We start from the raw sequence: 13452 nt of genomic DNA on the forward strand, positions 1-13452 counted from the left end.
CATGAAAGAATTCGCAACTCAGAGGCAGAGACGCGACGACACGTTGCACACCTCCTTTGACAGGTACGAATGTGCAGCAAACGGTAGCACATAGTGTTCTGAAGCAAAGTTGTCACTGGTGGCACATTCACAATTATTTCCCAAATGGCCTGTTTGCGAACCCGTGTTAACTGGAGTATTAATCCTTTTGTTGTCCTGTAGTTTCACGCGTGCCTGTTTACGACTGTCAACCGTCGTCTAGGATCTAGGCGGCAGAATTAGTTTCCTTTTTTTCTTCTTGGTTCCATCTCCGTACCTTTTCTTGCCCCTATCATTAATTCATTTTAAATAGCCGTACCGTGGTAACGTGTTGCTCTCAATAGTTCCCGTTACGTTCTGTTCCACTTCCATCACTTTCCTTATATTCAGGAGGACGACGGTTCAACCCTGCGTCCGGCCACCCTGATTTAGGTTTTCCGAGATTCCCCTAAATCGCTCCAGGCAAATGTCGGGATGGTTCCTTTCAAAGGGCACGGCCGACTTCCTTCTCCGTCCTTCCCTAATCAGATGAGACCGATGACATCGCTGTCTGTTCTCCTTCCCCAAAAAACCCAACCCAACCCAATTTTCTTTATTCCTCCATTCTGATGCAGTCCAATCTTGAGACTCCAGCAGTTCATGTCCAGTAAATCATGAATACCAGTTAACCTTTCTCTTCTCTCTCTTATTTTCAAAACATCTGAGTCGTATGTACATTTCCTCTTAACCATTGTTTTGCATGTATTCTTTTTTCGTTTTGTTTGTGATCAGTTACTCCAAAGGATCGTCCAGTATTTAGCATCTTCTACACTCCTTCCATTCTCGAGTGTCATTACATCTAGATATCTATAAGATGAACAACATTTAATACTAAAATTATCACGATCCAAATTATACTATTCGACATCATCCATTAACATTCTTTTTCTTCTTTACTTTATTGTTAAACGTCACTTGTCAAATTCTTCAGTTTCCTCAGTACATACAAGAGTTGGACGAAAATATGGAATCACCACGGGAAATGTATGCTTGAACATAAATGCAGATGCTAGCCTGACTTTCAGGGTACTCCATTGTGTTCGATCGCGAACGGCAGCTCTTTAATGTCCTCAAAACGTCGCAAGTGTCAGTCCTGGTCAGAATAGTATTCAGTGTAGTTGTCGACTGCATTTCATCGGAACTAACAATTGAATTCGAACTTCGGAAAATTGTTGGTGCTCGTATTGTAGGTGCATCCGCAACCGAGGGAGCGATAGTGTTTGGTGTTTCAAAAGGCACCGTATGGAAGATTTATACTGCATACATGGAAAAAATGTTTGGTGTTTCAAGATGCGCCGTAACGAAGCTTTACACGGCACACATGGAAAGCGGAAAAACATTATCAGTTAAGTCACAGCGCGGTCGAAATTGTGTATTGAGAGATAGTGGCAGACGGTCATTGAAGAAGATTGTGACGAAAAATAAGAGGACGACAGCGGCAAAAGTCACAGCAGAACTGAACGTCGCGCCCAAAAAAAGAAAAAAAAAAGTATGGAATTGCAGTGCGAGTTGGAATTCCAAAACCACTCTGCAGCGACGCAAATGCCCTTAACAAGAAACGTGGTGCCAAGCAACAGAACCTGGACTATGGAGAAATGGAAGCATGTCATTCTGTCAGATAAGTTGTTTCACACTGTTTCTAACTTCTGGCCAAATTTACGTCCCAAGAGTGAAACAAGGCGGGATTCGTTGATGATGGGTGCAACCATATCCTGGCATTCCGTTAGCCACATGGTTACTCCGCAAGGCAACACTATTACCAAGGATTATTTTACCATTTTGGCTGATCAGGTACAGCCTCATGGTGCAGTGTTTGTTCCTCAAAACAACAGGATACCTGTCCACAAAGCTCTCATGGTGCAGGACTGGATTTGTGAACACCAGGATGAATTACGGTATCTGTAGTGGCCACCACAGTCACCAGATCTCATCATCGTTATCGCAACTTGCCACTATTTCGCAGGAAACCCTTCAAAATCATACAGGACCTAGATGTATTCATTTCAAGTCGAGTGGAAGCTGTTTTTAGCGTCAACGGTTTACCTACGCCACATTAGGCATGGTAATGTGTTTTGATCAATCCCATGTAGCCCAAGTCGTTATTATCTTCATCATTTATCGTTTGGTCTTTCCATCTTGCACTGACGTTCCAATGGGACTACATTCACTTCGCCATGCCTTTAACTTGTCTCGGAGATAAAGTTTATTTTTCTTGATCGCACTAAATATATTGACTAAGGTGAGCAATTTCGACTGATAGTTAGCATGTGAACTTTTAAAGGAGACAGGAAAGACAAAAGTGCACTGACTTCTGATAAACACATGATTGAAAAGTTCACGACGAAAGATGATGCATCCAGTCGGCTTACTACGAGGTAAAGTGTCACAGACATCGTGTATAAGGTTACATTTCAGGCACATGAAACCATCAATCACTCCTGCTTCCGCATCAAGCTTATAGGACTCGATCAATAGAGGATACAGAAATATGTTCGTCTTAGACATGCGAATAGGACAGACGTAGAGTTACTAGAAATCTAAAAATAATTATATAAATATTATTATCTGTGAAGTTTGATAAGAATTAGGAAGAAAGATTATGGCGCATAGACATCACTTTCTTCATTTAAAGCAAGTCAAGATATGCAGGTGCATGAATATTTACTGTGTTACCACTCTTTTTGGTAATTGACTATCACTACGACATATGCTTGAACACAATTATTTTCTATACACAAACTATGGCGTAAATTCCATCCCTTCGTAATCAAAATACTTACAAAAGTACCACACAGCAAATGCGTGTTGGGACAATCACTGAGTTTGAAAATAATTTGTAATTCGTCATTGTTCTTTCGAATACGCTAAAAGCGAGTAGAACAGAAATTACTAACAACACGTTATCAAAATGTGAAGTCAGAAGAATAAAATTAAAGGAAACTTACATAAAATTATGTGCCATAAATCTTGCCCCATACAGCAAAATAAACACACATTAAGATTAATTAAAGTGAAACAGGAAGTTCATAACTGGTGTCTGTACTGTGTTGTTCCATATAAATTGTGGCAGGCCCACTTAGTGCAGAGACTATCAGTTCTACAACAGCTTAACACAGATCTTCGTTATACTGATCAATTAGTCAATTAGTTTGCTAAATGTCCCATAAATCATTTGAACGATTCATTTATCGAAATTATGTGATACGAATCAGTTTACAGGAAATGTAAACGTGATAAGTATTTAGTTTGATGAACACACAATTTTTAGTCCCACTCTGCAACTACCCTTAAAACCTAGGTTTATTTAACAAGCTACAAGTTTCTTGTGCTGCCCATTTACGCAGCATCTGTATGTCAATTACAATAGTTTTAAAGAAACACCTTTTGCGTGCTGCAGATGTTTTCTTTTATTTGAAAGAGAAACGCATCTGCGTGCACAAGATAAGCAGAAAAACCTTAAGTGCAGAATATCAAAAGGGGTTTTTCATTTGAACTACTTTAAATAAAAATTCGTTCATGTTATAGACGCACTTGTCGATAACAAATGTTTTAAGGTTAGATTTACAGTGAACTTTGCAAACTGCGAGACAGTTTATGCTATTGGGCAAATGATGAAAAATTATTATTGCCGTATATTAAATTTCTTTTTAGCCACATCAACCTTAATAAAGGCAATAAACGCCATATTTCTTCCAGTATTGTGTGTGTGTGAGTATCATTGCTCCTCTCAAATTGTCGTGAATTATTTATGGCGAATTTCATTAGCGATTATATGTATTGCGATGGTGGAGTTAAAATACCTAAATCCTTTAATATGCACCTACATTATGACCATGGGTGAACACAGCGTGTTATCCTTACTGATCGATTTTGTCAAATTAATATTTTCTTTCTTTGTGGTGGGTTACCGCGGAAAATTAATTCCCAAGGCATAACTGAAGTGACATATGCAAAATACATCAGGCGGTTGATTCGTTTGTTTCCAGGACTGGCCGGCCGGGGTGGTCGAGAGTTTCTAGGCGCTACAGTCTGGAACCGCGCGACCGCTACGGTCGCAGGTTCGAATACTGCCTCGGGCATGGATGTGTGTGATTTCCTTAGGTTAGTTAGGTTTAAGTAGTTCTAAGTTCTAGGGGACTGATGACTTCAGAAGTTGTCCCATAGTGCTAAGAGCCATTTGAACCATGTTTTCCAGGAATAGCTAGCAAACTAATAGCAACAGTATTTGAAATTTTTTTAAAGCAGCTACTTTACATAGTAAAATGAAAGTTCATGGTCTTGATGGTATGTGATGTTATTTCACTTGTTGGAAAACAGTATGAAATTTACAAAGAATTTGGGAATAAGAGCCCCGCGTTGGATGCATGCACTGATTCGTCTGGGTAGTGTGCCGTAAAAACGGTTGTATCCTCTCCTGAGCCGACGCAGCTGTTGCAACTGGTCCTTGACATCCTCGGTATTTGCCTGGGATGAGACTGACGTCCAAGATGGTCACACATATGTTCTACCGGATACAGATCTGATGCTCTTGCTTACTACGGGAGTACCTCAACATTACGCATCCTACGTGAAATTTGCAATCCTCAAAACAGTCACAAGAAGAAATCGCAAACACAGGTTTGTAGTTCAACAAGATTTATTACACATATCCCCAAAAACAGTTTTAGAAAATCTTTTAATCTTTTACGAAACCGGCCTTCCAATAGCCACCAATAACAAATTTAATTAAAAAACCTTATACAGTCTTTACAACAGTATATGCAGTGAAACAAGTTCAGTAAAGATCCTTCCTTTTGACTAAGTAACAAATAGACCCAGATAAATATAGACGACAAGCATAACTGGCCAAAAATTTAATAGGAATTTATCGGGACAAGATCCCCATTGGTTAAACAAGCAACAATAGAGAATATTGAATAACAAATTTTAAGTAAAAGAACAAATTCTCCAACGGGAACATTATACCAGTAAATGGATCATAGAACAAGGGAATCCCAGCAATTATATAACGACTTAGAATGAAATTTTCACTCTACAGCGGAGTGTGCTCTGATATGAAACTTCCTGGCAGGTTAAAACTGTGTGGCGGACCGAGACTCGAACTCGGGACCTTTGCCTCTCGCGGGCGAGTGCTCTACCAACTCAGCTACCCAAGCACGACTCACGCCCCGTCCTCACAGCTTTACTTCTGCCAGTACCTCGTCTCCTACCTTCCAAACTTTACAGAAGCTCTCCTGCGAACCTTGCAGAACTAGCACTCTTGAAAGAAAGGACGTTGCGGAGACATGGCTTGGCCACAGCCTGGGGGATGTTTCTAGAGTGAAATTTTCACTCTACAGCAGAGTGTGCGCTGATATGAAACTTCCTGGCAGATTAAAACTCTGTGCCGGACCGAGATTCGAACACGGGACCTTTGCAAAGTTTCATGTCAGCGCACACTCCGCTGTAGTGTGAAAATTTCATTCTAGAAACATCCCCCAGGCTGTGGCTAAGCCATGTCTCCGCAATATCCTTTCTTCCAGGAGTGCTAGTTCTGCATGGTTCGCAGGAGAGCTTCTGCGAAGTTTGGAAGGTAGGGGACGAGGTATTGGCGGAATTAAAGCTGTGAGGACGGGGCGTGAGTCGTGCTTGGCTAGATCAGATGACAGAGCACTTGCAAAGGTCTCCAGTTCGAGTCTCGGTCCGGCACACAGTTTTAATCTGCCAGGAAGTTTCATAAAATGACTTATTCCACTGGACTCACTCGTGAAATTCCTTTCAAGTATAACAATATTTAGGCAGAAAAGACAGTTATGTTAATAGTCAGTTTAAGTTCCACGCCACAGCAGGCACACCCCAACGGTTGACCCACCCTAATACAAGAGTGATCAAACTACCAGGAACAAGGGACGCACCTTGGCGCAGCCCGAACACATTAACGAGAGGAATCTGCAAATGATTACAAGAGAGAATACTGAACTTCTGTCAGCTACTGGGGCGAGCAGTGACTCCGACGGAATACAGCCAAGTAGCACCGAGTGTCACCAAATCGTAGCTGGCCGAGCTAACGACGTCCGAACATATTTCAGTCAAGGCGCCGCCTCCTGTATTGTTCAATCCGGAACTGAGTGTGCCCGCCTCTCGTAGTACACTATAACATTAAAAAAAAGCAGACGACCAAACCAAAGGAGACAAACAAATCCTCTTATTTTCAGAGTTAAGCCCTCCTCCCCTTTAAATTTAACACCCTTAACACATCATGACCTTAAACAAATAGCATGGACAATTATTTACTTCTCACAGCTCATAAATCTTCACTCTTACAGACAGGGCCTGCCGAACCAAGAGCATAAAATACCGTAATACAAGACGTCAAAGTCACAGCCCCTTCAACGGAGACCACACAATAAATAATAAGATACTCAAGTAACATTAGAAGCACACTGTCTTAACACTAAACATGGCCTGCACACTATCCTAGAATGACTCATGCAGCCTTCATGCTACTCACTTTTAGTGCTACCGTCACTGAGCAGTGTTTTACACTCTTAACTCCACTACTCAACAAATACCGGAACCAAGAGTGAATTTCTTATTCCCGCCACGGCGGGGATAACCACATACAGTTCACTGTTTCCGGCCGTGAACGCAAGTTTCGATCAGATCGATCACAAAAGACAACTGCAGAGAAATAGCTGATGCCTACCGTTGTTAGTAGCAGCAAACAACGAGAATCCACATAGCATACATACGCATCTAGCATCGGGAGCTGACTATATACACACTTGCTACTGCATTGGAGGCCATCGCCACCAGCCCACCGCCGATACACTCCTCTCATCATAATAAAGCGCAGCGAGCAACCAACGCTCCTGCAAAACAGTCAGTCCATTACTCACCGACACAACAAATGGCCAAGCTACCTGTATGCACGACCACTAGGCCCCGGAGCGGGAAACAAAGAGAACGATAGCCGGAAGCGCCGTGCTTAGATGGCGGCCAGAAGAGGAAAACCAAAGAGGAAACGCGCATGTCAGAACAACCTGAATTGCTGCCCCGACTACACTGTGATCAAAAGTATCCGGACACCCTCCAAAACATACTTTTTCTTATTAGTTGCATTGTGCTGCCACGTACTGCCAGTTACTCCATATCAGCGACCTCAGTAGACATCGTGAGAGAGCGAAATGGGCGCTCCGCAGAACTCGTGGACTTCGAACGTGGTCAGGTGATTGGGTGTCACTTGTGTTATGCTTCTGTATGCATTATTTCCACACAGCTAAACATCCCTAGGTCCATTGTTACCGATATGATGCTGAAGTGGAAACGTGAAGGGACACGTACAGCACAAAAGCGTACAGGTCGACCTCGTCTGTTGAATGACAGAGACCGCCGATAGTTGAAGATGGTCGTAATGCGTAATTGGCAGACATGTATCCAGACCATCACACAGGAATTCCAAACTGCATCAGGATCCACTTCAAGTACTATGATAGTTAGGCGGGAGGTGAGAAAATTTGGATTTTATGGTCGAGCGGCTGCTCATAGGCCACACATCGCGCCGGTAAATGACAAACGACGCCTCTCTTGGTGTAAGGAGCTTAAACATTTGACGATTGAACAGTGGAAAAAAGTTGTATGGAATGACGAATCACGGTGCACAATGTGGCGATCTGATGATAGGGTGTGGGAATGGCGAACGCCGGGTGAACGTCATCTGCCAGCGTGTGTAGTGCCATCAGTAAAATTCGGAGGCGGTGGTGTTATGGTGTGGTCGTGTTTTTCATGGAGGGGGCTTGCACCCGTTGTTGTTTTGCGTGGCACTATCACGGCACTGGCCTACATTGACGTTTTAAGCACCTTCTTCCTTCCCACTGTTGAAGAGCAATTCGGGGATGGCGGCAGCATCTTTCAACACGGTCGAGCACCTATTCATAATGCACGACAATACAATAACATCCCTGTAACGGGCTGGCCTGCACAGAACTCTGACCTGAATCGTATAGAACACCTTTGGGATGTTTTGGAACTCCGACTTCGTGCCAGGCCTCAGGGTCGAAATCGATACCTCTCCTCAGTGCAGCACTAAGTGAAGAATAGGCTGCCATTCCCCAAGAAACTTTCCAGCACCTGATTGAACGTATGCGCGCCAGAGTCATCTGGTTAAGGGTGGGCCGACACCATGTTGAATTCCAGCATTACCGATGGAGGGCGCTACGAACTTTTAAGTCATTTTCAGCGAGGTGTCCGGATAACGTAGTGTAGATGGGGAATCATTGGCGCCAGCGATTCCCCCACGGCTCAACGCAGCCATTCCAGACAAGGGCCACGCTAGGATGAGCATTGTATGGATGAGGGCACAGAATGCCCTGGACTTACCATTATGCGGTTAGAATTACCACAAGCATTAACAGCAGTGACCTTAAGTCATACCCTTTGGCTCCGCAAATCATGACGCCATGAGCTACACCACTGTGCCTCTATAATGTCGGCTCCATACTAATCGACAATCGTCATCTGGGGTAGTGTAGAAATGCGATTCATCGCTGAAAATGTTATACCGTGCATCATAAATCCCTGGTTATTGGTCACTGCACCACTCAAAAACGCAGCCGTTTGTCTTGTGGCCTTAACGGCTGCCTACATATGAGACGATAATTCGCCAGTGTGGCTGCTTCTAGTATTTGACGAATGATACTGGACGATACAGAATGTTGCAGGGGGTCCATTACTTACTCTCGGATGGCAGGGACAGATGTGGTGGGACTACAAGACTTTTGGTGCCCAATACAGCGATACTCCCTTACGGTGGTCACAGTGATCGACCGGAATCTTGACGACGAGTATACCTGCCTCACTTTCCTTTGCAATCCAACATCGGACCACTGTCACATCCGAATGCCCCAAAATCTGGATACTGCCCGATTCGTCCAGCCGGCAAAATAGAGACCAAAATTGCGGTCTCATCTAGACTCTGTCAGGTGCTGATAACGCTGTCCTTGACGAGTACATCAAATACTTTTTATATCAGGTTTAAGTTTTTTCCCCTGATGTCTTTTCCTCAGAATGAATTTAAGGGGGGGAGGGCGTCAAAAATTAAAAAAATTATCGATTTTTCAAAAATATGCCTGTTTTTTTAGCACACATCTTCCTGAATGGTTTGATGTATAAAACATATATATAATAGAGATTATAAGGCACATTATTTGGTCTTAAGTGTACCAAGATACAGTGCCACACACCTTTGCACGGCATTATTCGGTCATACCTAATTGAAGAATATCATCACAGGAATTATCTACCAGCTGCTGTTATGGAAGCCATCAAACCTACATTCAGGGACCTTGCAAATGAAAACTTATTGAAGAAATGTCTTCATGGCGATACCCCAAAACCCAGATGAAAGTTTTAACTAATATGTATGGGAAAGATCGCTAAAACCATTTTTGTGGGAAGAACTGCAGTTGCTATTAGTGTTTATGATGCAGTTTCATGTTTTAATTATGGTGTACAAAGCAGGAAATATGTTTTACAGAAAACGGGAATTAAGCTCGGAGTGCAGTACATCAAAGCTTTCTATGCGGTAGACAGATAGCATGTAGTGAAAGCTGATAAATCATTTTTGGAGGTGATGAATTCAAGAAGAATGCATCATAGGAAATTAGAAATGTGAAAAGGAAGAAAACTCATTTATAAAATGAAAAAGAACCTACTTATGCTGCTGGACAGTTCTAAAAGAATGCCAAATACAAGCGGAAACTTTAAGGGCCATTTTCCTCAAAACACAAATTTCTGTACCAATTTGCTTTTGTTCTACAATATTACTTTTATTGTTAACCGGTTGTCGTTTTACAAGGCCATCTTCAGACATTTACTGAGTATTATCACCAAAGAAGTTAAATGTTAGCAGACAACATTGGAAGAGAAGTAATACATCTAGACTGAAGTAGAAACATACAGTAAGTAACATTGCAAAGATGTTACTGAACGTTTCTACTTCAGTCTAGATGTGTTACTTCTCTACCAATGTTGTCTGCTAACATTTAACTTCTTTGGTGATAATACTCAGTAAATGTCTGAAGATGGCCTTGTAAGCCGAAAACCAGCTAACAGTAAAAGTAATATTGTACAACAAAAGCAAACTAGTGCTTTTCATTCATTATTATAATGTCGTTCTACCAAGAACCGACGGAAGATTCTGTTTCTATGGCAAATTTCTGTCCTTAGGTACATGTAACATCCAAAACAAATATTCTGTTACTTTCAAACTTGGTATGCTTATTAAACACAAACTCCTTAATGCAAACCTCTAGAATTTTCCAAACATATTAAAATCTGTGGTAAAAATTGAGATGATGATTTAAAAATTTTAATTTTTCTAAAAATGAAGTTTAAAATGTAACAGCTTATTCACTTTTTCATAAATTAAATAAATTCAAGAGTTTAATACACCTCTAAATATGGTTTGTATACCGTGCAAAATTAATGGAAGACTCTCTCTTACTTATGGAAAAAAGCTTATGTATAGCAAAAAATGCAGCCGATAGTGTGTGAAAAAATGATGAAAGTTCGCATGTGAAAAAATTTATTTTGTTATGTTATTGAACTTCCTCTGCTATGAATGTGAATTGTGAATCCTTCCTGGTCATGCTGGCAAGGTTTTATGAATTTACTTGTAAAAGTATAGACACTGGAAATTAGAATGTCCTGTGGTGCCTCTCTTGCTCCAAGTCGGCCCCTTTGACGTTCTACCCCCCTTAAACAGAATTTCATCTGAATTGTGAAGTCAACGCTGCGTTACGTAAATTCTTTGCCACCGTGCGTTACAGCGCTGCACAACTGCGGACGTAACATGATGTTCACCGTGTAATTCGTTTATACGAAGCTGACGAAGGGAAAAATTCTGTCACAGAGCTGCGTCGCGCAAAATCCGCTTCAGATTGCGTGTTCTAGCAACTTGCTGGATGGAATTACGCCGAGTAACTCCATTACTCTTAAACTGCGACTTTCTTTACGATGTTTTGTTCGCGAACACAATCATCTGAGGGACATAAATAGTCTTTAATCGGATTTGTCGTCACAGAAAAAGCCTACGGGCGATCCGCTAGCGCAGCGTTTCCATCCTCGCGGTCTGTGACAGATTCTTAGAGGAAGGACTTCCTCGCCGGCCAGGTATTGTTGAGTTCACGCACCCCTGTCCCCCACCCGCTCACCTTCACCCCACCTCCACCTCTTTTCTTGGCTGGAGCGCCGCCGTGGCGGATCGGGAACAACTTTTCCTGTTAAGCTTCTCCCTTCCCAAACTACAGTTCAACTGGCGAGCGGGCGTCCCCAAGCGGATACAAAGACCCAAGTTAACGCGAACTCCGCCAAAATAAACGAATGTTTAGGGGTGCCGAAATGGGTGGGACAGATGCAAGCAGAACGATTCTAGCCACAGCAGAATTACCAAGGGAAGTGCTTTAAACTTAAGAGTATTTAACGCTATCGATGGAAAACTACTTAAGATTGCATTTCACTAACGGAGTTTCTCCGTACTTGTGATTGCGAACTTAACTCTTCATACGTGATCAAAGTGCTAGCGAAAACTATGTGCACTCCATTTCGCTGATCCTCATCAATTGTGTCTATTCCGTACTGTTCTCTCTCTCTCTCTATCTATCTCTCCCTCCCCCCCCCCCCCCCCCCCCCCGCACCCTCCGTCTCTCCCGCGACGTTCTGATGGATCTAACTGTGTGAACACAAGACCTCAGAGTTTTGTGTCCTCGGAGTCTTGTGTGAATACAATTACGAAACACTTGTCAATATCGACTTATCATTAATTTTTTGCTATTTTCTTCGTATTTGTACAGAACAAGCGGCATTTTACGTTCATGAGGCGAGTATTAATATCTGTTACAACTAAGTTATTCGAAAAATCGCGTACAGAAACACCGTATTATAGATGTCGTTGCCTTACTACCTTGTCCACCTCTGTAGCTGAACAATGAACGCGTATGTGTGCGATGAGTAGAGGCCGCGGTCGATTCACTGTAGTGAATTCAACAGAACCACAATATTAATAATCATGCGACCTTTCTGCATTTTGTCTGTAAGAAATGTAAATGTCTTGTGACTAGGGCCTCCTCGGGTAGACCATTCGCCGGGTGCAAGTCTTTCGATTTGACGCCACTTCTGCGACTTGTGCGTCGATGGGGATGAAATGGTGATAATTAGGACAACACAACACCCAGTCCCTGAGCGAATAAAATGCCCGACCCAGCCGGAAATCGAACACGGGCCCTTACGATTGACATTCAGTAGCGCTGATTACTTTTTTTTATTAACAAACTAACAGTACATATATATACACAATGCAACAGTTCTTCAAGGTACCATTTAAAAAATACAAATGATTGTTAGTTAAACAAAAAATATTATAAAAACATTAAATACAACAAAATATAAGATATTGTCTCTCTCTTTTTTTTTCGATGCATGAGAACGTGGATAAGCGTGTTGCATTATGTGACGGGTAGGCATGGTACACCCCAACTTTGAGGGGGGTCAAGGAAGACGCTGCGGAGATAACCGGCAAAAGTTTGTCGGTAAGATGGTTTTCGGGTGAGGGGGATATGCGCGGTTACAACTTTGTACCAGAAGTCAAGGACTGTACGCGGACCATGCTGAAAGAGGTATTCTGAAGCCTGTCCTCAAAACCAGATGAGTGAATGGTGCTTAGCAAGACGGTAGTGAAATGTCTGGGGCAACAACAAGAAATCTGGGGTTACCGTCGTTGGCGGGGAACAGAGGTAAAAGCCCACGATTCGTTGGATGAGGAGCGAACGTTACGTTTGAGGGGGCACGTAAGACGGTGCTCGTCGGTGTCTTCGAGATGAGAGTCAAGGCAGAGTGGGGAGGTGCCCAGTCCTATGCGATAAAGTCGACTATTAGTCGAGAATTTGTTATAGACTAAAACATACCAGAGTGCAGACACAGACGACGGTTAATGTCAGAGTGCTATAGCACCATGGGGTCGCAAGGGTTGGACAGCATAAAAAAACTATAATAATGTTTTGTACGGGGAGGATGGGTGACTGGAAGATCGGCCCGAACGTAGCTGAGTTCTATGAAACAATTGGCGACGTGGTACAATAATAGAGAAATAAGTGCCACATTGATCGGTGGATCGAGAGAAGCTGGTTGGAGGATATCTAAGAGCCTGCGTGTTAAGGACGGGACCGGCCCCCGCCAGTGCCGCAACATACTATGGACAAAGAGTGCAGAGGATCGTGCCCGCACGTTGACGAGTCCGAGGCTGTCTTTTGCAGGAGGCAGTGTTAGAGTGTGGTAGCGAACTTTGAAAAGTGCCCTTGCTCACACGAAATATCCACAGGGTGATTGGATGCGGCGGCCAAGGAGTAACGGCATTGGGAG

The 13452-nt window shown here is 42.7% G+C and overlaps 1 protein-coding gene across 1 annotated transcript in view; it reads left to right on the forward strand.

Annotated features, from left to right (window-relative positions):
* Positions 1–13452, forward strand: part of LOC126243161 (lachesin-like) — a 1186501-nt gene that overhangs the window by 1097330 nt on the left and 75719 nt on the right. The window lies entirely within an intron of this gene.

Source organism: Schistocerca nitens, chromosome 1, assembly GCF_023898315.1.
Source record: "Schistocerca nitens isolate TAMUIC-IGC-003100 chromosome 1, iqSchNite1.1, whole genome shotgun sequence".
Classification (NCBI taxonomy): Eukaryota; Metazoa; Arthropoda; class Insecta; order Orthoptera; family Acrididae; genus Schistocerca; species Schistocerca nitens.